The following is a 25,286-nucleotide window of genomic DNA, read 5'->3' as shown; positions in this document are numbered from 1 at the left end:
AGAAAATTAACACCCTCAGTTACAGAGTAAGTATTCTTTTCTTGCACAACTCAAAGAGTATATTCACCAGTTTCTCAGAAAATTACTTGGCAATGCAACAGGACATTAGCAGGAGTGAAGCTCAGACATACACACACATAAAACCGCTGCTCTCCCCTCACATCGCTCTACTGGCAAAAATAGGTATTGCTGCAGAAGCCCAAAATTAAAAAGCAATCAAACTATTCCTCAAGTTCCATTATCAAATTCAGATACTTTACAAGTAAGGGATTTCATCACCACCCTTTCAGGAGAAGGTTATCATCACTGTTAAGCACTGCCTGCATTTCTTGTGTGTCCTCTGCACTCCAGTGTGCAGTAATAGCCAGGCCTGCTATTGTTGAGTGCAGTACAGCTGCAGCATCCACATGGCAAAACAAACAAGAAAACTAGGAGTAATGCAGAATCCAGAATACACTTGTATACACGGTAACACATAAAACATACATTGGATTTAACCAAATTAAAAAATAACAATATCCTCTAGCTACTGGATAGCCAACTTCTACAAGTCAAATTCCCTTTCAACTGTCTTGTTTCCAGTAGGTTTCTTAGACAGCTAAGATTCATAACAATCTACAGTAGTCTTCATTAGCAAAATGTTCCCTGATGAACAAAATTTTTTTTTTTTTTTTTTTTTTTTTTTACTTTGCTGCGTTGGCAACAAAGAGTATCAGAAGAATACTTCAACATGCCTTTAAAACAATATGCCTTTTCCTTGTTGCAACAACAACAATCAACAAACAATTAAAAATTTAATATAGATTTCTAATTTGCAGTATGTGTTGGAGAAGGACATCTTCACTTATGTTTAACAACCAAAGAACTGAGAGACTGCTCTTTCAGCAAGTTCTATTAAATCTCATTTTCTTTACTAACTGAAGCTCTGCTTCATATTTCCAATTTTTCACATGCAGATAAAAATACAGGTGCACATATGTATAAGTGTATTTGCCACTTCAAACCATATAACACTGAAATTAGTGAAAACAAATCTTGTTGCCTTCATAATATTCTGCTCTTTTTCCACTCTTCACAAGAATGAAAAAATTATGTTACTTCTTGATTTACAGTAAAAAAGGAGTCAATATCTTCCGTTAGAAACAGTGCTCTTTCTAAGTCCAAGTCTATCTATATGTACTGTGTCTCTATACTACTGGTTAGTATGTTCTGAAGTAGCATATGCTTGTAGCAAAAATGCTGGATGAAAAACAGTGAAAAGAAAGAAAATGTCATTGTATGATAATTACTGCTGAATGTCTTATCTTCTTACTGTTTTATAGATAGAGGAAAAAATAAAGAGATCAGGGAATTTTTTTTGCTAAATTGGATTCCACTTGAATTCAAATGACTACTGTTGAATTCAGCAGAAGCAGCTTCTGCAGCTTTATATAGTGAAAATGTTTCTTTGTCTGCAGTGTAAAGGATTAATATAAAAGATTATAGGAGTTACAACAATATTCAAGGATAAATGGCTTAAGTTAAGGCCCAAATCTGGGACAGTCAGCTTCTCCAGCTTTCTTATTTTTTTCTGGATAGTCGTCAGCCTAAAGTAGCAGATCACATTCTCCTACAGTCGTAATATTGTCAGGCTGCGAATAATTAATTTGAAATGGAGAAAAGGGGAAAATTTGAATTACTGTTCTAGCAACTGGAAGGATACTGGAAATGAGACTCTCTTTAAATGTCAGTGCATTTCATGCAACACAAACCAGTAAAACTGTAATAAGTACTTCTCCTTAGATAACAAAACAGAACTGTTAACAGAACATGAAGCATACAAGCACCTTAAAAACTGAAACTTAATTTCTTCCCACGGGTGTATCACACAGAGTATTTTTTTTCAGATGGCCATTTTTAAAATTTAAAAACGCAAACAAAAATATTCAAAAGAAGATGCAAAAAGAAACAGAGATAGAGTACAATGGCTCAGCATTCAGAAAGAGCTCCAATAAAGTTCTCCATTTTATAAAAAAAACAGTGCAAGATGGAAGAAAAGCAATTCAACTTTTTATATTATACATTTACATTGCTTATAGATGAAAAAACCCCGCCAATACAGCTCAACAATAAGTATCTCCTACTTAATTATAAACCAGTCTCCTCCTGACTGTTTCCTTTACAGATATGGTGAAGAAAACATATTTGAGATTTGTAACAGTGCTCCGAAAAATGCTGAAAGACTTTCTTCTGTTAGGTGTATTTCCATTTACAACAAAAATATAGGATCATCAGGAATATAAAAGCATTAAGGATAATTTCATCTAGTTCTTTTCAGAAAAACCTTTAAGAAAAAGCTTCTCAAATCCAGCTACTGAAGGTACACTGAACATATCACCTAACATTAAGGAAATAAAAAGATACAGTTATGCTATTCAAAATTCTTCATGTTAGAATACACTGAAACACAATGGCCAATTTTAAAAAGAAGTAAGGTTAAGCAGGGGTTAAACAAAAACCCTTCTTAAAAATAGTCTTAAAATTTTCTTCCTTCTTATATTGGCATGTTTCAGAATCTGACAACATTCTATTTTAATACTTCCAGAGTTTTCCTGAAATTATTGGCAAATAAAGATGGATGTGATATTGCTCATAAGCAAAAAACAAAATTAACTCTCCCTATTACTTCCTCTCTCCACCCAGACAAGAAGAAAAATACACTATTTTTAAACTAACATATCAGGTTTCTTAACCAATGGTAAGACTGAAACACAAAGCAATGCTATCCTTTTTCCACAGTGTACTCCTAATGTTAACAACTCCAGGTATTAAACATTTTAATGAACAGTCAGCATGCCGATGAAACTATCTCCCTCCATCAGCTTTCAAGCATATAAATTCAAAAACAGTACAAAATGAGACAAAATAACTGACATCCTACAGGTACATTTTTCTTTTTATTTGACCTGCATAACATGAGAAAATAGGAAGAATCATGCCTCTCTTCTTTCATTCTACAAGGCATTTTAAGACTATGTGTTGACAGACTTGCACAGAAAAGCTGAGTGGCACAATTTTCTCAGTAACATTGGGAATGATCAGTATTCAATGTATTTTCCTGCTATAGGATCTGAAAAGCTACAGATAAATCCTTGAAGTAACAATTGATGCAGATCAAGCGTGCATCTGAGCTTATGAAAGGATCTTTTTTCCCCAACACAGCAGATAGCAAAGGCTGGCAAGATACGTGATGTCTGAGTTGAATGAAGAGATGCCTTTAAGTTTGCACAGAGCAGCTGGGTTCACAAACACACTTCTTTAAGGGCTTATAGGTGAGCTCATGGAGCTAACAATAGTCTTTATACATGCATACATCCATTTGTAAGCAGAACCAGGAAGGCAAATCTATCTCTTTTCCATTTTCAAAAAACAACAGTTTCCTCTGGTCAAATAAGCGTGTTAAATTGCTTAAAAACCTATTTAGGGAAAACAGACTATTTTTGAAAGCTTTAACACTAATCAAAAGATTTACTTTAAAGTCATTGTGCTAATTCAATGTCTGTATTCTCTCACTGCATGAACATTGTCAGTAAGAAGGGGTAAACTGATATTTATTGATGGAAGAAGCCAGCAACAGGACTTAACTGCCATTCTCTATTCTACAGAAGTGCTTAACAGCTCAACATCCAGGCCTTCCAAGTGTGGCGCTACTGCTTTATCCACTGGATCACCAACAAGTTGAAAGTAGAGCATGTGTACGTGCAAATATGTTGTTCCTGTAGTCACACTGCTTTGTAACAGACATGCAATAAGCTCTCACACTTGTTTCCGAAAACCTAGGTGCAACTTACTTATCGTGGTAGTTACTGCTCTTCATTGTTTTTCATTACTTCTAAGTAAGAATCTAAATTAGAATTCTTCTTAGTAACAGAATTTACAGCTTCCATTTAAGAAACCTACCAGAAAGATTATGTTCTTTAGAGAAAGTATACTCTTCTCAAATGTGAGTATATTAAGGATAATTTGTAGTGCATTAAATGCTACAGGTTTATACCATTTATTAGTAAGCCTCAAAAACCTTCTGTTCTGCAATATCTGATGTATTTTCTGTGTTATATTGCCAATTTAATTACTTTTATTTTTGTCTTAAGAGCAAGAAGGTCCCAGTGCCTTCCCACAAGAAACAGTCACTATTCAAAGCTGCAAAGAGAACAGGCATGAAGGCTGTATTTGCTGCCTAAAATGTGACAGCTGGAGTGCTTTGCCCATACAGAGAAATCTGACCATAAAACAAACAATTATCTGAACTCCTTGTTTCTGTAGAACTACTCCAAAAAAACCTGAAAGCCATCTTTCTTAAATCTGAATTGCAAAACTGGTTCTTAAGCTTTGTTACCACTTCCATCATCTCTGAAAAGAAGACTGTCTTGTAAGTTTCCCCTCTAGCACCCCAGACGCAATGCTTGTCACATTCCCTATTGGAAGAGCCTTACAGAGCTATAAGACTTGTCAAACTTGTAACACCTGATGATCAATAAAACCAAATTTTTGTAATATTTCTTGCAGGCCTTTCTTTTCTAGCAGGAGCAGCTCTGTCTGGTTTTACGTAATGAGAAGCTCAGGTAGCATAGATGCATATGATAGCCGAAGAACAGCTAGCTCAAAATCAATGAACCAAGTTCTTACAAGAATATTCTAGTTGTCCATTAATTAAGTCTTATCCATTGTTTAATTTTAAATTAGTGGTTTCCCCTTCCAAATTAAAGTATGCTGATGTCTTATTAATGGCACATATTAATTGGATTGCTCTAAATATAGAGTGAGCAGATGAAGCTCAGCTGAAGGGGTATCATAGGCAGCAAATGACCTGTAAAATGTGGCCATTCTATGCTACACTTGCTGGAAGCTTTTCTGTGCAATGGTCTGTTTCTGAACAATGTCAAAAAGTGTAGCTTACAGGAGCCTAATTTTAAAGGTGTTATTCTATAGAAAGAGTACTTTATCCAAGTCAGAATACAATTACAGGACTATTTCTTTAATTCCGTGTAATGTGCTGATTCTTAGATTTTGAAACCCCTCCCCCAGGTTAACATATTTCCTTGAACACTGATCTCACCTAAATACTATCAAACTAAAAAGTAGTAGAATGTGTGTGAAACAAAGGTGATATAATATTACCATAGAAATTCTGGCAAATAATTTTAAATTACTCAGTAGCCAAACTTCAAAACATTCGCTTCCAGAAGGCAAAATTTCATCAGCCTTTCCATGGAGTAACAACACAACAGAAGTTATAGGAACATCAATAACATTAACAACCCTTATTAAACAGTGCTGTAAATTAGATATTCCTTTCTACTCATTTTATAAACAAGCATATCTTACAAAACTGAACTCTGCAACAAAAAGTAACTCAGCAAGAAACAATTGTGATGTGAAGGGTAAACACAAAGACACCTAAATATGACATCTGAAGGAAAATTATCCCATGTATGGAGATGTAGCATGGCTGGGATATAAAGTTTACGCAATGTACACAATGTTTTACAAAATGGTTCAGGAAACAACGACCTGAATGAATGGCTCTGCAAATAGCAAATATAATTAACCTTCTTTGTACATTCCAGCACAGAAAGCAGGTGGAAGGTTTAACCCGTTCTTGATTCAAATAAAATATTTTTCCACTAACTACAACTATATACCTACCAAGCTGCTGAGAGAAAAAAAAATGCACACAATATTTTTCATTCCTCAATTGTAAGTCAATGGTTTCATCTTTTTTTTCCCATTTATTATGGTGCCCTCCCAAACAATTTGTGCACCATGTACTATTAGTAATTTGTCTTTGTAAGTAGAATTCCAAAATTACAAATGGAAAAATTTTACAAAGAATACAGTAGATATAATCTAAACACATTTTAAGCTGTTTAGCTAATAACAGAATAGCTTGTCATTCACCAACAAATAATACTAATTTTAATATGCTTAATGCAAATATGAGGCAGAACACATTTATTCTAAGAAATGCATATATGTGGCTTTGAGCCAAATACTGAATTTGTGCTAACCAAAGAAAGTTACATAAGTCAAGTTATATTTATAACACATAGTAAGAAAATCAACCAAAAAAGAAAAACCTTGCATAGCATGTCTGTCCAATGCTCCCTGGTTTACAAAAAAGAGAAGGTATACGCATCCTTGTTTACAACACCATCTAATAAAGTGTCTTCTGCTGCCTACAAATGATTAGACTTTCAGGTCTGTGAATAAAGACTTCAAAAAGATCCAATATTGTTGCAAAACCATTTGCCAATCTGCATAGTAAGAGTACAGGCATTTATATTCATTTCATCCCAAGAACACATTTTCAGTGTATTTCCATTATGCAAGAATCACCATTAAATTGAAACCAAAACCCTCTGAATAACAATCAAGATTTTTCCTGAGAGTTTAATTGTCACTTTTTAATTTGAGTCATAACCATCTTAAAACAATGAGGTACACAACTGCAGTCCTGGTGCTCTTACTCTCTCAGACTAACATTACAGAAGGAAAAATGAATAATAAAGCTGATGTGTGTCTGATCATCATCTTTTTCACTCTCTTCTCTGTTGTAACAACAATTCAGAACTATCCATAATGCTGCAAGGAGTATTGTCTTTACAATAGCTTATCATTACCATTAATATTTTCATAAAGGCAGAGGAAAAAACTGACAGGTCTTAATGGAGCAAAGGTGCTAATTTTTAATACTTCCTTATTAAAAATATGAAAGAAAGTACAGATTTTATCATTAAAATCAGATTTTTCTTTTGTTTGTAGTTAACTATTTTATAAGTCTTTGAGAAATAAGACCTACATTCTAAAAAGAAGTCCCAAACTTGCGTACCTTTCCTGATGGGAAAGGCATTTGATTCCTGTAATTCTTCTCAAGAGTATAAAAATACAACCTTAATTTAATGTTACAATGTTACCTCAATCACAGTGATGAACTATGTATCGAAAATAGAAATTAATTATGTTACAAATTTCTAAGAATATTTTAAGATTTAGAATCCTTTTCATTCACCTAGAGAGGTCAAACTTTTGCTCTTTATGTTCCAAATTGCAGTTTACACATGAAGAGGATAAACCAGCTATTACAGTACAGATGATAACAAACACTGATTTCTGTCAGCATTTTGGTTAATCATGTTACATTTCAGGTTTAAAAAATCAGCAAGGATATCATACTTATGGAGACAGAGAACTGAGTGGTTCATGAAGACATTGGTTGCAATTTACTTCTGTTGTTTCTTTAAATGCTTTATTACTTTCAAATTTAAAAGCTGTTTCATTATATAACTTCTGTAGTGAATCTCTAGACCATTTATAATACCACTCTTAAAAAGCCTTTCTCTAGTTGCTTTTATTAAAATTAACTCATCTTCTTTAATTTATCTTAGAATTGATGGTGACTATGAAAACATTTATGAAAATAACTCAATTTGTGAAGTCATTTCCTAAAAGTGTGCACTGTCTGCCAGAACAACTGAAGGAGCCATGAATTTTTGCTGAATTAGGCTGCTGGTAAAACGTAACATAGAAATAAAACACACTTGCCAAGGATCTGCACATTGCTTGCAAAAGAATAGAGGAAGGCAATAGCAGAAAATACTGCCTTTTGAGATCTACCTTTTTCATAGTTGTAATTTTATAAACCAAATTCAAATCTTGATCCAGGGTTTTTGCTGTATAGAGAGAAAAGCAATATATGATCTTCTAAACAAAGCAGAAGAGGAATAACATAAAAAGCAAAACTATTTTTGCACTTCTTATAAATGCCACTTCTTATAAATGCTGATACTGACCAGATCCCTTCAATGAAGAAGTAATTCCTATTTTAGGAGAGTGTACCATATATTGAAGCCTGCCTACACAAGTCTATTGAATCAAATAGAAATTACAAACTAAGAGTTGTTTTAACTTTTATATAATTATACGCACATATATATATATGAATAATGCCCTAATTCCAACTGAAATACTTTGGGACTAGATTAAACCAGGGCAAAATAAATACAGACACACACAAACAGCAGGAGTTAATTAAGGGACTTCCCCCTACAGACAAGCTCTTGAAGCATATCTTACATCCATTTATCAGAATCCACAGACATTCATGATCAGATTTACCATTCAAACTAATTGTCAAATACAGAGATTGTGTAATTCCCAACAATTTTTTTATCATAAGCAATGTATTGGACTACCTCCAAGCTGACAGTTGTTAATGATTAAATTACATAGAGATTTTAAATAAATTATTTGAGAACTAAATAAGGAGATGCTTAAGTGCTTTTGTAATATTAACAAATAAATACTAACCTGTAAACTGGCTTTATTGCAAGTAGCAACTTAACTTATCAAGTGTTCTGCTTGTTATTTTTTTAACTTTCCATGTTTATTTTTCAAGTTGTCTTACAACCCCTGCTAAGGAAGAAGACTACAGTTGCTTCTACATTTAAAATGTTTATCTAGGTAGCCCCAAAAGGCCAGCTTTCCCACATGAGATGTCAAGTTACGTGTAATGTCTCTCCACAATAATTACTCCATGCTACAGTTCACGAAAGTGTTTATAGGCTAACTGAGCTTTAGTAGAGTCTCAAAATCTTCTCTGTATCTGCTCTAACCTGAAGAAATTACTAGGTACAATATTACCGGCTTCTAGGAAGCACAAACTTTCAATGTTTATACACTGTTTAGCAAAAGGAAAATCAATGTCTGCTAAGCAGATTCATCCTGTAAAACAGTATAATTTAACGTATCAATTTCCTGTGCTTTTTACATCAAGTATGTGGTGACTGACGAAGCTAAGGGCCAGCTCAGGATTGGACAAGAGTTTCCCTTTAAGGGTAGCTATTCCAGCTGACATGACAGCAATACCACTTCAAAGCACTCATCACTGGCAGAGACTTCTGGACTCTTGATTTATCAGTTAGGCTACATTAAACTAACGTTTAAAGGAATCCAGGTTATTTTCATAAAAACAGGACAGGGTGCCATTCCAGGGACAACAGTGACAGGGAGAAGTGACCTTCCCTGGAATGATGGTAGCAATAGGAAGTGATGGCCTTCAGCCTGCACATTTATAAAAATCTCGACTTTCCTTTTAAAATGAGTATATCACAATCTCAAAGAAACTGCACAGACAAAACATGGACAAGTATAAGAACCCCAAAGGCTTCACTACCATGCAGTCAAGGGCTGAAGCTGCGGGATGGCAGTGTAAAGTTTCTGCTATATCATCACTTTTTAATATATTTTTAACAATTGTGGGTACTTAATTCATGATTAAAAAAATGAGTATTGTAAATAAGGTAAGTAGACACTGAGAAGCTGAAATCTAAATGCAAAATGGAAAAGCACTCCACAAACCTGTGCTTAATTCAGTTGAAATTGTTGGAGAGCATGCTTTTCCACAGAGTACTTACAGTGGTGCAATCAAGCATTTGGCAGTTCATAATTAAGATACAATATAATAATTAGAAAAATACAATTCCAGGTGCCTGAGAGATGGAGTTTCCAAGAAAGGGGAGCTCAGGTTTCCAACACTGATATGGTAAGATTAATTTCCGCAAGCAAAAAGACAGCAGATATGCTTTTCTGTGATGATGAATACTTCTGTTTTGTTGCTATGTAGTCATTTAAAGGATCTAAACAGTTATGAAGCACAGATATCTATCAGTCAGTATGGGTTTAAAAGCACCAGTGTTTACTATCACCAAAGCATACACATGAATCAAGTAGTTCCTTGTATTAAAAAGCACTTGTTTTTATTACACTAATAGTCCAAGAAAAACATACTAGTAAACACAGCTGTGGCAAAAAAGAGGAAGGAAAGAAGCCTGTAACACAGAAAGCAACACATTGCTCTCGCTCTCCTTTTTCTTTGCACGAACACCACACTGTTGGGCTTTTCTCTCTCATCTTTAATGGGGCACAGCTCTAACCAGTGGAACCAGACAGTTTGCGTCAAGAGCCCAGTAGCTGTCGCCAAAGGCTTTCTGGGTCAATGAATTGTATTCACTGCGGTGAACCTAGGATGTGCACAGAAATGAAAGAAAAGCACAAGATTTTCAAGACAGCAACACATCTCAGCACAAAGATGACAGTCTAGTAAGGTCTTGGAAAGCCTGAAGAAAAGTTTTCAAATGGCAACTTTTGACCTAATGCAAGATATTCATTAACTAAATTACTGTTTGGCTCTTAATAGATTTTGAGTAGAACAAAGTAACTTCATTTCGGATGCAGTGCTAACATATGCTGTTCACCTTTTTGACGGATCATAAATAAGGGAACAGCTCCCCTATGGCATTTATCAAAATAGCACAGCCTCCTCATCTTATCAAAATGCCTCTGGTTCCAATCTTAACCTCAAAAAATCAAATGTGCTTTTAATTGGATAATTTGGGGTGCTAATACTCTGGATTACAAAATGGCCAAGGTGCTCAAACAAAGTTCCTTCCATGCATCTTTTAACATGTAAACAAAACACTCCAAGAAGAGGTAGCATATTGAAGAATACTGAATCTCAAATGTCCTCTATTAATCAGAGATTGATTAATGAGGCTGAGAAAGAACAATTGAACAAAAGAAATGGAACAGCTTTATACTGTGTCACTCAAATTCAAGGTATAATGTAGGCTACACTACACTGATTCTATTTCATTGCCTTATGCACTTCCACACTTCTTAAAATTTCCTAGCATAAATCAGATCATATTTGTTTCTGGGTAAAATAGCAAAAATTATTATAATGACAACTTTTAGCTTAATTCACCAATATTTGATGATTAGACTGGTTCTCACTTAAGAAGAGGTGAGAAATTGAGTGATATGGCAAGACCAACTTTAGAGTAAATCTTGCCGAAGACCTGTTTCTTTTCTTTCTTTATTAGTCTGATCACAAGGATGGTATGTCACTAATATATGACTATGGTTAAGTTTTGGGGGAATGTTATTAAATAAATTGGTGTATCTCAATTAAAAAAAAATTTACATACACTAAAAAAAAAAAACCCAACAAAAAAATCGTACCATTATACTTAATATCACTGATTACTATTGGACACACGACAGTGGTTGACACCAAAATACATTTAAAACATTAACACTCCAAAATGTTTCTTTCTGTCCTTCTAAAAAACAGCAAAGCTTTCAAATAATTAAAATGTCCAGCTTTAAGCATGTGAATAGACCTGCCAGAAGTGTTCATATCATCATGGCTAAGAGTATTTAAAAAGCCTGCTGAGTGCATGTCTTTGGTATTTATGATTAAATTCTGCCTCACAGTGAGCTGAAGTTTTGCTCTCAGCTCTACAGCTGGACCAAAATTCCACTCCTGCAATTCCAGATAAGGATTTTAGGCATGTGCTCTGACTACATTTAAAAAACCTACAGTCCACATTGAATGGAGTTTTAAGCATGACACAAAGCTGATTATTCAAACTGTTAGTGCTGATGTGCATTTGCCTCTGCAAAATACAGGATGTTGAGCTCTATTGGTTAACTATAATAGAAAAGCTTCAAATAGCACGTATTCTTATGTGAATACCAAATGTTTTGTGCACATATTTCTTACACATTTTCCAGACTTCTTTTTAATATATAATTTTCTTATGGACAATATATAACAAAAATAATATTTTAAAAAAAATTTAAAAACCCAAACCAAACAACAAACAAACAAACCCCCAAACAAATAAAAAACCAAACAACAAACAAACAAAACAGAGGAATCCTTGCAACCATTTAGATGCTGTAAGAAGAAAGACTTACAGAAACACTAGTTGATTAGTTTTAATCACTGACTGTTGGTAAAAGAAACTACTGAAAAAGACTATCATTCCCTCAGAAAAACCCAAATATCACATAATAGCTGAAATTATACATAAGTCATTAAATGCATTAAATATATTATATATAGTGTAGCAATTATAGTTAGCAATTTCTGTATTCATAGTATTGTTCCTTGTAATCTCCATCAGAAACAGCACCATTAAAACTGAAATCTGATTACAAACTTAGATTGAGAATAAAAGCATATATGACTTACTAATATACTGAATGGGTGCAGTTAATGGCTTTGTAAACAAATGTCTGAAAAGTCATTTTTGCATTTCATCTAATGTGCTTCAGTCAAAATGACCTTTATCTTATTCTAATTACTTTTAATTTTTTTTAATTCTATAGATGTTAAAAGAAAAATTCTGGTAAACAAAGAATTGGTTGCAGGTCTTTAAAACTGAAAAAAACCCCTAAAAAAACCCCAACAACAACAAAATCACTAGCTTTCACTAAGAAAAAGAAACGATTATACATCTAAATGCCACATAAATCAGATGGTTAATCACAGAATAAACTGTTTATAGTATAAAATGCACGTACTGTTACTGCTTTCCTAGGTTGTGAAAATGTAACTTTGAAAAGCAGAGTTCTTACAGAAAGCATCTTCTGAGATCTGATTCTTAAAAATCAAACTGAACACAATCTGTGTGACTTGGTTTTGGCACTTACAAATTTAGAAAGCAAAAGCTTATTCCATTTAAGGAAAACCAAAAAAGCAATCAACCTGAAATATTTTTAATGTATAGCAAGTCTTTCTAATAAACTCAAAACAAATGTTATTGGGCTTGAGGACACATACATTCACAATTTTTGAAATCTGTTCTACAACAGCATGCATAAATGTACTAAATTAATACACCTGTTCATGGAGCATTTATGGAGTTTTAGACAGCTCTGCAATTACAAATTTCCAAAAACATTTTAATGTAGACAGTGCATGAATATGAAGCACTCAAATAATTTTAATAGAGAATGAAATTACAATGCAACATAGTAGACCCTCTGTATGAATTTCAGCCATATTTCAAGAAAAGCTCCTCTCAATTTACTACCAAAAATCCCTGTTACTTACGCATCATCACGATTCTTTCTAGAGAGGAACATTTTAACTGAGTGGAGCAAAAATCACTCATCTAACTCAGATGAAGACTGAAAAAGCAGAAATAAAATGAGAAGAAGTGTATCATTTTTATTTATTCTCAGTTCAGCCTGTGCCTTTCAGAATTGTAGAAGCCTGCATAAATGAATAGTATATGAACCAGCTCACTTGTAATTTTACAATTACTGTCCCTGACTTCATGCAAGGTAGAATTTCCATTTTCTTTTTATGTTAAGAACATTTTTGTAGACAACTAGAGAAACGGGAATATTTAGCAAAACCCTGGATGATTTCATTCTTTTATTTTAAACTGACTTCACTTGGAACTTCAGTTGATCTACTTTCATTCTCTTTAAGGTGTTCTACCACATTCTTGAATCATTCCACCTAAAAGTCCAATGTGATCTTTTCTGTGACAGGCCTGTGGAGTAGTTTAGGGAGATTAAATTCTGCAATACTTTTAGAATTCGGTATGCAAATAGGCATCACAGTTCTTAAGTGACCTACAGGTTCACAAAAGGTTGTGTCTCTTACAACTGAAAACGGTGAAAAGGATAAAAGTATCCTCAGATCATGAATAAGAAAGTTCATTTAAAGTATTCAAAAATCTGACAGTCCATGAAGACCTGATAAAAGAAACTCCTAATTCAATTAATCAGTAAAGCTTATACACATTAGGACAACCATGTTTTATGTTGAAATTTAAATTTGGATTTCAAAGGCCTGAGCATGTTACACCCGCTGAGTCAGCATTGGACTGAATCAACAGGACTGGCCAGAATAAATTATTTCTTTCTTTAGGTCTAACTTAACAATAAAATCTCTATCATCTATATCAAAACCAAAACAAAACAACAAGCTCCCCTGAGCACGTTGACCTAATCATGGCTAACCTCCCACAGTGATAAGTCCATATGATAGTTGAGGACTTAAAAGTGTGAAGTAGCAGAGCAATAAAATTGGTGAAACAGTCAAGGAGCCCATGTAAATGCCCTCCCCGCTGGCTGCAACACACTGCAGGTTGCAGCGCCATTGCATTTTAGACTGACTTGAGTCCAGGCTGGTTTAGCCTGCCCACATGGGGTTAGTCTAACCCCCCTTCCATCAGCAGCTGTGCACATTACTCCTCCTCTGGCCACCCCAATGTCAGAGGCTTCCCTTACTTCAAGCAGAAGGTATATATTTATTATTGAACCAGGACAAACATTCAATTTCCATAACTACATTAAAAGCTAGTTGTAGAACTCCATTGATTTTAAACATGGAGTTTAAACATGGAGTAAAAGCGAAATACGTTTTTTAATGCTATAATAAACATTGCTGGCACATGGCCCAGTCTCTGGCCAACATATAGCATACATGTATTGTCCACTGTTTTGGGATAGTTATCTTAAGCAATAATTAAGAGGTACATACAATTTTAACAAACTGTTTCCTCAGAATGAAGATGCTTCAGTCTGCAAGGCTACTCTCAACCTCATTTAATTTTTTTTTGTCCTTCTGTCTCTAATAATCCAGACCTAATTCCAACATAACTGGAAATGGATAAAGCAGTGAAAAGAGAAATACAGAGATAATGCTTTTCAAATGCAGGCAAAAGCTATCCTCTCTGTCTTCTTAATGTAATGGTAAGTGGGAAAAAGTGACAAGGAAAGACCTCTCCATCGTCCCTTTCCCTTTACTACAAATATCTTCAAATATGAAGATGGACCTCTCCACTGCCCACTTACTAATGATCTCATTTCCCAGACCACCTCCAGCCTTAAGTAGGATTTTGCAGGTGGAGACCCAATATAGGTGGAGGATGCATATTCAGAATTCTCTTGGCAATTTTCGCAAATAACATGTCATTATTACACAAACATAAAATAAAACACACAGACACAACTTACAAGATTACCACAGCAGGCATTGATTAAATTTTTGCAAATAAAGTTTAGACCAGGTGCCAAATCTAGTGAAGGGTAGACAGTCTTGTCCCGATTCAACGTACCACACTAGCTACACAAGGGAGCTAGGTAGAAAGCAACTTATATAAAAGATGTAAATACTTATCAAAACTTCAACATCTGAGATATTGTCAATATGCTGGTCTACAATCAAATTTCACAGGATGTAGTAACCACAGATATTTGAAGTGTAATCGTACTTCAACAATATAATTGGACAGATGGCTACGTTAATAATCTAAAGACAGAATTAACACCACAAACTACTACGGTGCCCATTTCAAGTCAATGGCCACAGTTAACAGGGAAAAAGGCCAGGTTGGATGGGGCTTTGAGCAACGTGGTTGCGTGGAAGGTGTCCCTGCCTATGGCAGGGGTGTTGGAACCAGATGATCTTTAAGGTCTCTTCCAACCCAAACTATTCTGTAATTCTATGATCTTATATTCCCTCTCTTCTACATGCCCATGGGTGGGGATGCCCCCATTCAAAAGTCTAATCATGCCTACCTCCACAGACATTTATAGATACTAGTGGGAAAAGGTGCCAGGTACTGGGCAGCAAAATAGTCACTACTTACCTGATGTAATATAGATGCAGACACACCTCCAAACAATTCTATTTTTCTGAAACATTCTTAGGTATTTACCTCTATTTGCAGAACAAGCCAAAATTTCAAAGGCTTGACAGTCAGCATGAAATGAATGCTAATCCTCCTGACATGACATCAAATACATTCATCTCTACCAAGAATATGCAGACTACTCCAAAGATAAAAATAAACATATTTCATAAATTACACCCATGCAATCTCATGAAGTGCATTCATAAAAAGTGATTTAGAAAAAATAATGAACAACTGAAATGAACAATTCAGTTTAGCACAATCCCAAATTATGGGCTTAACACAGACTCTTGAACTGATTCTTGACCAAGATTTGACTAGATTTCAATAATGGTTTCTTCAGACTTAGAACAAAGACACACTCTATCATTTCACACTTCTCTATGCAGAAAATATACCCAGGAATTTTCTGTGACTTCCCTCTGAAATTCCTCAGACACTGTGTTAAGAACATGGACATACCACATTTCAACATTTCAAGGACAACCTAGAAAATCAGCAATACTCCCATGGAAGCTATTTCTATAATATGTGATGACTGAGATGGCAGACAGTTTTTTTCTGTCATCTCTGGAGCAATGCACTCACTCTGAGACAACAAAGCATTGAAGGGGCTTATGGGATCTCTTTGATACACAGAAGAAATGCTCCCACTCATTTGAAGGAGGTGGTTTTGTGCTTACTTTTGAAGCTGGAGGCAGAGAAGGCCTCACTGGGTGCAGCAGCTGGTTTCCATAACTTCCTCGCACTGCTGAGGGACCAGCAGGACCAGCCCGGCTCTGCATCTCATGAGTGGCAACTCACAGGGGGCTAACTACAGTGGGGGGCATGGGCAGGCACTTGTTTTTCTGGAAAAAATAGCAGAGACCAACCACACTTCTTCAGAAGGTCAGAAAAGCAGAAAAAGCTGTAGTATTTTACAGCAGACTGACAGGTGTTTTTGTCGCAAGATAACATAGGAGCAGTGTTGATTTGACATGCTCACGGCCCTGTGCACTGGACATCCAAGGAAGGATCTGGCAGATTATTCTCCAAGATGCACAGTTAACTCCCCCCCACATTTTATGCAAATGCTTTTCCTTACAGAATATTCATATTCAATTTAATGGGTAATTGCAACATTTCCATGTAGTGCTGTAAGCACCCATCAAATTTAATAGAAGTATCTATACTTTGCATGGATCTCTACAGAATGGCTCAAGAGAAGCTATGGAAAGCAATGCTACTATTGTGTTCCTTGAGGCATTTGAGCTTCACAGAAATTGCTCAGTATCCTGTTTGCCTGACTTGCAAAGTCAGTTTCACAGCCAGCTCTGTTGGGCTGTGTAACAGATACTCCTCGAAGATTCTTCAAACTACCATTACAAACAACAACTGTTGAATTTCCTGTGCTAATGATCCTTGACATATATTTCATTGCCTAATATCCATTGACATATACTGAGTACATCTTTGAAAGAGAATGAACTACTTCAGGGTTTTCTTTAAATTGGTGAAGCCTGCGATTTAGCTTCATTGAATATAGGTTCTTGCTTTGATAGTATGTCGTTGTCTATGCTCCTTTCACAACAGCAAATGCTTGTCATTTGAGTGCTGAACATTTCATATCTAAGCATATCTTCACCTAAAAACGATATCAAAAGGCAAAAACTGAATGCTTGATATATTTCTTCTTTTTAAACAATAAACAAATATGCAACAAGGAATCCGAGAATCAGTTTTAAGATGCACGAGCTGGCTTGGACATGTTATAAGAAAAGTTACATGTTTTAATTAATTCTATGTATGTATATACACACACAGCTGCACACACAATATTATTAATAGTTATTTAGAGAATCCCAGTTTGCTGTTTCTCTTATTGCATAATTGTGAACCTGGATCTGAATCTTGAAAATCTCACTTTCTCTGAAGGAAGCTTCAAAGCATTTTAGTAAGAGGATAAGGACATATATGTATCTAAAATGTAAGGACGCCTTCTCATCCTCAAGCCTGCTTCAGTTAATGCTTGTGTGGCAAAAAAGGGCTACACCAGAAAAATGCTAAAATCACATATAAACAGATGTTGAAGTCAGGAATTAAGGCTCAACTATGTCACTAAAGCCTGACTAAATCGTATCACCAGTATGCATAATTCTAAGTTATGTTCAGATCGAATTCTAACATTCCATTTCTACATTGTGTATGCTTGTGTAGCTACAGTGTGTCTAATCCAACTACATAGCAAATTTATTTAAAAGGCAGATTTTCTCCTTTCAAGACCTCCTCCTCTTAAATCTAACAAACTCAGTACCCCAAATCCAAATCAAGTTAGAGTAAAGTTGAATCAACAGATGCTGTAGCATTAGACAGCCTTTCTCTTTTAACTGAAAAGTTTTTTTCTATCGTAAATATCTGTGTGGTACACTAACAACCAAGCTCATTCTGTAAGCTAGTAAACTAGTAAACTACATATAATACATATATACATGCACAATATGTGTATGAATACGTTCCTTACAATTTGTTCACTGAACCAATCTGGAGCCAAAAATAAAATTAAAACTCTATCACAAATCAGAAAATAAAGATTTTAAAATGTTAATTAACAATAGTGTTCCTGAAAAGAAGAAGGAAAAAATATTAGTTTCTGCAGATAAATTTGAGAGAGGTTAAAGCATGATAAAAGATAGATTAAGTCTTGCATACTGATAGTATGAATAGCTAAGGTCAATATAATGCACATGTTTGAACAGTCAAGCAAATAAGTTAGGATGGAAAATATTTTATGATTCTATATCTGGAAAACTGAAATTGGTAGTCTGTTGAATGAACACTAGTAATATGATAGGGCATGACCAAACCATTCAGGTTTGATTGTTAGTTTCTGTAACCTCATTATTCTGACTTATTATTATATCTAAATGTGGATTCTGCCCTTGCTTGGCAGACCTCTGTTCCTGAACTTTAAGAAGTCCCTTGTTTTCTTTCACATCTGACTCTAATAATTCCCCTCATACCAAAATCTTTACCATCTTACTTTTAGCAATCTCTCAACAAAGAGTGCAATCGGAAGTTGTATTTTCTAGCTTGGCTGTTGACAGTTAAGACAAAGGAGGTTTTTTGTTCACTTTGCAGCTAACAAGAATTTCCAGAAAAAGGTTATGAAATATCTACTCCTTGGATCTTCTCACTCCTACTGAGGCACCGCACTTCTTAAAATGTATGCAGCTAACAGATGCCACCCTCCTCCCTTTTTATTACCACCCACATTCATTGAAACTCAGCTGCAGCCTGCAGCTCTGCAAAGCATCCCCATTAATCTGAAGCTTTACCTGTGACTGCATAACACCTAGAGATCTCCTTCATGGTTGGAATTCCACTGAACTAAGTGCTGCCCAAACACCCTGGTCTGTGTTTCATGGTTATTGCTAAGTCTGTTCATAAAAATACACCTTTACTGACAAATATTCAGTTGGATTCCTCAAAAGCAAGAAAAAGTAAAAATCCTGTAGATTCAAAAACAAGACACTATTTAATCTTGCACCTTTGAATAATTGCAGGCAGGTCATCTGATGAAAATTAGGCACATCTTGATAATCTTCACAGGCTTGCTTCCTAATAATTTAAAGTATTACAGAAGAGGAACTGAACAAACTCTAGAAACTGGCATGATAGAGCATTTCAAATACAAATATTTATCAAGTTAGACATAAAATTTCAATGTTTCTGAGCTAGAAAAGGAGGCACCTATCAAAGCTACAAAAGCTAGCTGATCTTCAAATCTAAGTTTTGAAGAGCGACAGATTAAAATTTCAAGATACTGATCTGAATAGTATGCATACACTTGCAATACTTTTTTCTGTTGTGACTCTCCTCCATAACACCTTTCATGAAGGATAGATTACAACTGGCAATAAGAAAACATAGAATCTGGGGGTTTTTTATTCCAACACTAAACCAGAAATATCTGCCAAGTGTCTTTTAAAATCCATCATTAGAAATCCAATTTATAAAAAAACCCCACGTTATAATTGAGGGGTTTTCAAAGCTTCTTCCAATTGAAAACTGCAGATCAAAACATTATTAATGAAGTGTAAATTCGGAAATAAAATTCAATTTTTCTAGCAAGTCTCAACTGGTAATGACCATCAGTACTTAGAGAGGTAAAATAAGGAAAAGCTTTTCTAAATGTGATTTCTCTGACTGAAGATGGAGGTTTTGAATCCCTCTTTTTTCACACACTGTCTTACAGATTAACCTCTCTACCTAACAATGCTAAAACTCAGAAAACTCAAACTTTTTTTTTAAAAAAACCCCTCTTAGTCATTTGTAAAACTGTTGCAGCATCCTATTTATGACATACTCCTATGTGGATATATTAAAGCCTTTATAGTTCTGTAGAAGTGAGAACTTTTGTGACAGCTACAGAAAGAGAAGCAGAAGGAACCTGTGGTACCATTTGACTCCATGCACGTTGGCCAATAACTTAAGGCAGAATCTCCAAAAACACTTCCTGGAAAAGGTAAGAGTTCAAATTCAATATAGAAATTTGCTTTCTCTGTAGGAGTAGCATTTGAGGGGTTGCTGTCAAGGTTTTATTTTTTTTCATGCTACATGCTGGATCACAGCTCCTTCCCCAAGTAGTCCTGGGCAACATCCTCCAGATTGTTTTACAGAATCAAAGCTTTGCTTCGGCTTCTTGCCGATTCCCAAAGCCTCCTTCACAGAACAAACTTTCTTTCAGATTTTCAGTTATCCTGAGGTAGCTAAGTTATTCTAGTCAATAAAACTGAAATGAAGAATATTTTTTTTAAAAAAGCATTTTTCTCCTAAAATAAGCTACACACTAAAGAAAAAAAAGTATTAGTTACTATCAAAGCTATAATGAACAAATCATCAGATGCTAATATCTGTAGCTGACATATGTGTAATTATCAAAAAGATCTCCTATTCATTTGATTGTAAGAGATAATTTAATCCCCCTTCCTTCCTTCCTTCCTCTCTCCCTTCCTTCTTTCATTTTACCTTTAGTATCTTAATGTTTTGGTTCCTTTTCTTTTTCTCTATCAAATTTCTTTTTGATTTTTTCAACTCATTTGCACAGAGCTATGAATATTTTTTAAAGAGATTCCATTCAGTTTTAACATAGAGATCATTTTTTTTCCCTCTCATTTTTTGCCTCTCATTTACCCTATGGGAGAAATAATCTAAAAATTTAATGTTGTTTTGTGTATGGTGTTGATGCTGGGTCATAAATTATTTTATTATATAGCCTTTTCTGGCTCACCCATTTCTTTCCATTATCTTACTTCCAGAACGTGTCCTGATGGTTCAGCCACCATTCTGCTGACTGTGCTGGGGCTTGCCACAGCAAGAGAGTGTGGTGTGTACAGGAGGTTTAAAGAGTTTAAACTGTTTCAGTGGTGGTGTGTTGCTTAGAGTCTCAGAAGTCAGAAATCAGCTGATCTTCTAAACTAGTATTGTATCAAGGAAAAAACTGAAATATAAAAAGTAAATTTAAATTAACTGTTCAGAGCTTCCTTTTTAGCTTCTTATTTATAAAAAGTTAAGTAGAAAATATTGATATTGGTGTGACCATGCCAAATTCTAAAACCATCAGAGCTAATTTTTTAATGAGATAATATCTTTTTGCAGAAATGGAAGCAGATAAGAGTATGACTAGCCAGTGAGATTCAAGGTGAGATAGTAAAAAATCTGCGTACCTACTCTACTCCTAGTATTTCCCTTATCATCTGACTCTAATCATAATCAAGCTCATTTCTTACTGCATTGGTTTTCTACAATTTCACTAGCAGATGCACTATCTTCCATCATCTTTAGAGTTTTTACAAATGCTGTCAATTATGAGTCATATCTTTGTTTCCAAATTAAATGGCAAAATCATCAAAGCAGAGTATTATGCATAGAATCTGTGTAAAATCATGTTCAATATTCTGCAGAATAAGGAGTTCAACCACAATTCAAATGCAATATGTGTAGTCCAACTCCTAATGGATTATTTCAGAGATAATGTTCTGAAATTCCATCCACACTAAAAAAAACCCAAACCAACCAAATAAAAACAACAACAACAAACCAAACTCAACAATTTCCACACTCCCAAAAAAACCCAAAACCAAAACCAACAAACAAACAAACAAAACTCCAGAAACACTTGGAAAGTATAATATAATTCAATAAACACAACTATGCAGCTTATGCAACTCTGTCAACGTAAAGAGTCTGCCAAGTTGATACAGACTGATCTGCAGAGCAAGAGCTCAGGAGGCCAAGTACAATTTTCTCAGGGAAAAAAGAATTCCAGGCAAGTGAATAAACTAGAACATCTTTTAAAACTTCAGGTATACATCTCTTGACACATTATTTGGAGACAATGAGGATAAAGTGGGTCTTAAAGCCTGAGGCTACACGCTGCTCAAGCAGTTAGTAGCTAGCAGCTGCTCCTTCTCCTTCCCACCCAGTGTCCAGAGTTCCAGCTCTGATCTATGAATTTCACATTTTCTTTTGAGAAAATGAAAATGCACATTCTTACTTTACTGTATCTTCCACACAGCTAACGTGAAGGACTAGGATACCACGAGCCAAAAAAAAATTAAGCTACAAGTATCACCGAATAGGAGCTTTGTTTTCTAAGAGATATGTCGAAAGTTTTTTACATATGCTATTTCTCTATGCATAGTAAGACAATAGTTAGAGACGTATCATGACGTCATGATACGATGTTAAATCTTCCCACGTCAGAGTTCATTTCTCATTAACAGTACAGCAATATTAATAGAGAGGACATGTACATTTAATAGTTTTTTGCTCCATCCCAGCCTTTTAAATAGAACTGTTCAATGAATTCAATCAGTTTTATCTCTGCAAAACCAAGCACCTATTTTTATGTTAATAACTTAATTCTGTGATAATAAAGACAGAAAGAACACCTGTTTTCTGAGGACAGCTCCTGTGGAAAGAAGCAATATGCAGCTAACATTAAGCTTCTCTAAGCACTGACTTGCTATTAAAGATCGTTTCCTCATGGTCACAGTGAATCCTGTCACAAGCTTGTAATCACAATTTATGTAATTGTACGACCAAACTGCGGGCTGCATTTGAAAAATAGTTACAGAAATCTTAATAAAAATACAAATGATAAAATTAATTTCACATAATGACATAAAGAAAGGGGTTCAGATTTCATCAAATGCCAAAACCAGCAAAACTGACAGTGGAAACTGAAGTAAATATTTTCTTATCTGGATAGTTATTAACTTAAAAAAAAAGTCATAATTATTTTAAAATCAAAGAAATCACTTTTCATTTTTTTTAAGTCTATTTAAATTGAAGTATCAGAAATTTTTCAAAGCATAAACCAACACTTAACAGACTTCTTCAGTTACTGTGAATCAAATTCATGTACCTGTGCCTATTATTCTCCAAAAGACCAAAACAAAGCAAAACCAGACATTTGAGTGCCTTATAAATTGCTTTTTACCTAGCATACTAGGCAAACAAGCAGATGATATGAAAAAGAGGTATTGTGAAGGGATTTCCTTTTTTTTCTAATATTACTAATTTAATTTGGATCTGACCGAAAGAATGTCAATGTATTTTACTCACTTTACTGGATTTTGTACCTGCCTTTGAATATTTTGTCCTTAAATTAATTCTGTGCATATGTTCTCATTTATACTGCTTGTATGGAAATGAGGAATAGCAGAAACCTTAAATATCTGTGCAGCCTGTCATAGTTAACCAATGCTCCATGCACAAAACATTGCGACCCTAAAGACAACATCAAAATAACAATGGCAGCACTAGCTGCTTATTTTATACCTTAAATGAATATAGACACAAAACAAGACAGGTTTTTAATAGCATTCACAGTCATTCAACTGTCAGAAAACTTCCGATTTCCTGGAGATGAGTTAATTTCTCCAAACTAATTCCAAATAATTAAACATATGTAACTGTGCAACATTAACACAAAGCAGAAATAGTTCTATAGCTAACCATCAACAAATAAAGCCATGCTGTAGTATGCAATGAAATGCTATGAAATGGAACTTGTTTGCAAACCTATGCAGGGTTCATTGGCAAAGAATAGTGAAATAAATGATTTGGCAAAATGCGTGTTCTATAATCTCTGAGGATATAATATTTATTACATAACATATTTGATTTAAAGATTTTTTCATTGTTTTCACAGACCAAGTATAAACTAGTTTTTGCTTGGTTGGTTTTGTTTTTGTAAGACTGACTGCACAGAACAAGGTCCAGTATTAGAAACTGATCAATTGGTATTGGTATTAGCATTACTGTTACTATTAGAAACAGATTGCTCATTGATAATTATCCCAAATAATGAAGTCCATATTTGGTTTTCCAGCATACAGTACAGTGAACACTTCTATTTGCCACTGATTGCTGGCAACAACGTAGGCTCTGGCTTCATAGCTCTGTTATTGAAGACTTCAGTTGCACAACCATATTCTTACTCAAAGCTTATCACTCAACCATAGAAGAAGTCTTAGTTACCACAATTGCTATGTTCCGTCAACACAACAGAATTAGAGTAAGTATGCAATACCATATATTAGCAATAGCATATTAAATTTCAAGTTTCAGTATTTTCTTATTGGCAACATTACACGTATTCCAGGAACTGTGAACGAAAAATACACACTTCCTGCAAAGCTACAATTCCAAGCCCTATTTGTTTTGGGACTAAAATACTGCAAAGGAAATCCAAATTATTAAATGTGCAAATTAAATTGAAATTTAAAGATCAAGCAGAATGCCCTACGAAGATAAAGTTCACAGTACATACCACATGTGTCACTTTTGGTCTTGCAACAAGACGTGAATATTCACTCCCATGTAAAATCACTTTTCAATCTAGGATATTTGAATATTATGGTAAAGTGAGTTAAAGTGATGAAAGTTGAATATGTGGTAGTTCTGTCTTGCCACAAATGAAGGGCAATAGCAGTGATAATAGCTTTCTTTTTAATCAGTAATTCCAAGGAAAAGTAATAAAAAATGATGCTTCTGAAATTCTTCAATCACAAGATCAGGAAAAACAAATTATAAAGAAAAATACAAAAATATTCAATTTCAGCTAATAACTAAGAATACTTCTTTGCAGTCTTTCAGGGACAATATTTACAATCTGGGTATTCTTTCATAAGAGAACAAAAAAAAGAAGAAAACACGAAAAAAACCAAACAAAAGCCACAGAACAAAAACAAACAAACAACAACAACAAAACCCCCCCAAAACAACAAACCTAAGATAAAAAAACCACACCAAAACCAACCAATGAACACAACAGAAAACAGAGAGGGATGAAGGCAAATAGGTACCATAAGGACATACACTTAGAAAAGCCAAAGTTAGACTGAAAAATCTTCAAAATAAAAACATTAAGTTCTTCACTTAGTTGTAAAATTCAATCTAACAGTCAGATGAATGAATCATTCTCCTTCTCCAGCCAGCTCATTTAACTCTGCTGCTTGCATAGTCTTTTTATCAGGAGAGTATTACAGTAATTTTGCCATAAAATCTCAGGTGTGCCTTCTGTGTGTTAATACAGTCCTAAACAAGAAGTAAAAATCTGAAGTGTTTTATTAACAGCTTTTAAGATATTTACCAAATGCCAAACTAGGCCACAAGAACTTTTCTTTTAAATTTGATGGGGGTCAACATGTATTTAAGAAATGACTCTACCTACAGACTGCCTTTCAGAATAAATAAGGA

General features: G+C 34.6%; 1 protein-coding gene across 1 annotated transcript in view; it reads right to left on the bottom strand.

Moving 5' to 3' along the window:
* CHSY3 (chondroitin sulfate synthase 3) overlaps nucleotides 1-25,286 on the bottom strand; it is a 169,101-nt gene that overhangs the window by 70,729 nt on the left and 73,086 nt on the right. The gene's annotated exons all lie outside the window — the stretch shown is intronic.

Source organism: Caloenas nicobarica, chromosome Z (genome assembly GCF_036013445.1).
Source record: "Caloenas nicobarica isolate bCalNic1 chromosome Z, bCalNic1.hap1, whole genome shotgun sequence".
Taxonomy (NCBI): Eukaryota; Metazoa; Chordata; class Aves; order Columbiformes; family Columbidae; genus Caloenas; species Caloenas nicobarica.
This window is presented reverse-complemented; position numbering and strand designations above follow the sequence as displayed.